The sequence below is a fragment of the Babylonia areolata genome, chromosome 18 (genome assembly GCF_041734735.1).
Source record: "Babylonia areolata isolate BAREFJ2019XMU chromosome 18, ASM4173473v1, whole genome shotgun sequence".
Classification (NCBI taxonomy): Eukaryota; Metazoa; Mollusca; class Gastropoda; order Neogastropoda; family Buccinidae; genus Babylonia; species Babylonia areolata.
In genome coordinates, this window is record NC_134893.1 from 34743503 (window position 1) to 34746002 (window position 2500).

At 41.4% G+C, this 2500-nt stretch overlaps 1 protein-coding gene across 2 annotated transcripts in view; it reads right to left on the reverse strand.

Moving 5' to 3' along the window:
- LOC143291956 (uncharacterized) overlaps nucleotides 1-2500 on the reverse strand; it is a 48201-nt gene that overhangs the window by 32236 nt on the left and 13465 nt on the right. For both annotated transcript variants that reach the window (XM_076602107.1, XM_076602106.1), the window contains exon 2: nucleotides 1-872. This exon is cut by the window's left edge and continues 1171 nt beyond it. The gene's annotated coding sequence lies outside the window, so the exon portion shown is untranslated. The remainder of the gene's footprint in view (nucleotides 873-2500) is intronic.

Sequence of the window (2500 nt, forward strand, 5' to 3'; positions counted from 1 at the left end):
CTATACACTTTCTGCCTTTGAAACGACTGTAATCCTATCCCCTGCCTCTTCCCGCTATACACTTTCTGCCTTTGAAACGACTGTAATCCTATCCCCTGCCTCTTCCCGCTATACACTTTCTGCCTTTGAAACGACTGTAATCCTATCCCCTGCCTCTTCCCGCTATACACTTTCTGCCTTTGAAACGACTGTAATCCTATCCCCTGCCTCTTCCCGCTATACACTTTCTGCCTTTGAAACGACTGTAATCCTATCCCCTGCCTCTTCCCGCTATACACTTTCTGCCTTTGAAACGACTGTAATCCTATCCCCTGCCTCTTCCCGCTATACACTTTCTGCCTTTGAAACGACTGTAATCCTATCCCCTGCCTCTTCCCGCTATACACTTTCTGCCTTTGAAACGACTGTAATCCTATCCCCTGCCTCTTCCCGGTACACACTTTCTCTAGCTTTCTGTGTACATGTATCTTTAAGGCTTCTCTCGTTCTTCTGAATCAGAGCTACTCATGAGTGTGAATGACTGGCGTTTAAGCTCTGTTTTGTCTCTGCATAAGATTCAGCGCTGTATATGAACACGTGTCATCATTACTCAACTACTGACAATCACGGCTGTGCCACACTTCCGGAGAAAAAAACAACAACTACACTTCTATTGTGACTAGTTTCCGCACATCCACGAAAGTGTTTGTCTTATGACACCTTTCACCTTCATGATCATTGTTAGGTCTCGTAATTTTGATGTGATCTGATGAACTGCTGAACCGACTGTCGTGGTCAGGACGAGCCGAGTACTTGCGCAGTGGCTGATGTCCCATTCTTCCATCACCCGGCCTCCTTCTGAATCATCGTTCAAGGGACGTCATTCTGCCCGCCTGCACACCAAAAGTGTCAGCTTCATCAGCAGTAGTGAGAATGTTTCTATGCATCATCTAAAAAACAAAATCTAACAACATGATAACCAAATTTATTTTATAAACAAATGTAGATTCAATAAAGCAAATCCAACAATACAAATGTTCATAAAAGATCTTTAAAAGACATATGAAACTGACAAGTATGTTTTTAGAATATCTATGGATTTATAACAAATTAAATATTTTGAGCAGAAATGGGCACCATACATAAATATCGTACAAGATTAAGAATTGTATCATATGGAATTAAGGCGTGAATTAATTATTATTGTTACTGTTAAGCATTAACATGAATGTAGGAATGAATAATCGTTGTCCTGATTATGCTTCATTGCAATACCGCATAGAAACAGCTAATGTGTGAATAAAATTTTAAAAAGCCATTTACCTGCTTGTGTTCCTTTGATCTAAACTGGGCACAGCAATACAAGTGGAATCAGTGTGTGAATGGATAGTTCAAGTTCTGTCATCACTACAATCTGATTGCAAATCGTGCGTTATAATATCACACAGATCAATGTTTGAATGAATATTTGCTGTTCTGCCGATGTGGTACTTGATGTAGAATTGTTGATGTTCGGAACAATATATTGTTGTACCGTTCTAATGTAAAATATTGCATTTTGTACGTAAACCTGTTTGGGAAAAAAAACATCAGCATAACGCTGTAGAATGTTGTTGTTCTTTCTTCTCTCTGTCTCTGTCTCTGTCTCTGTCTCTCTCTCTCTCTCTCTCTCTCTCTCTCTCTCTCTCTCTCTCTCTTTCTGAAACATCTTAAGTTCAGAAGGCTGACGCGCAAGGGAAAACTTTCATCACCATCGCCATCGTCACCGTCATCATCATTATCATTGCCGTTGCCTTGATCAAGATCAACACCACCACATCATCATCACTACCACCTTCACCCCCCACCCGCCAACCATCAGTCACACTAACATCATCATCATCATCATCATCATCATTCTCATCACCCTCATCATAAACACCGTCATCATCACCATCGTTGATTATCAACACCCTGGCTAGGCTGTTGGGTTTGTGCATAGATCACGTTGTTGTTTTTTCTTCTTGTGTGTGTGTGTGTGTGTGTGTGTGTGTGTGTGTGTGTGTGTGTGTGCGTGCGTGCGTGCGTGTGTGCGTGTGTGTGTGTGTGTTGTGATGATGACGACGACGACGACGACGATGATGATGATGATGATGATGATGATTGTGGTATCGGTGGTGATGGTGGTGGTGGTGATGATGACGACGACGACGGCAAATACAATGATGATGATCATAAGTTCCTTGTGTAACTTCTTCTTCTTCTTCTTCTTCTACCTCGTTGTAGGTAGCGGTGCTACTGCTGCCGCCGCTGCTTATTAGATTAACAGACAACAAAACTAGAGAAGTACATTATTATCATTATTATTATTATTATGAGCATTTACGCCTAATCTTGAAAATAAGCCCTCGGCGTTTACAAATAGAACACATATCTAAATATCAAAAAATAAAAAGTGAACACAAGATGCCAAACATCACTGAAAACTATTCATCCACCCCACCCCCACCCCTACCCCCACACAATACACACAAGCACACAC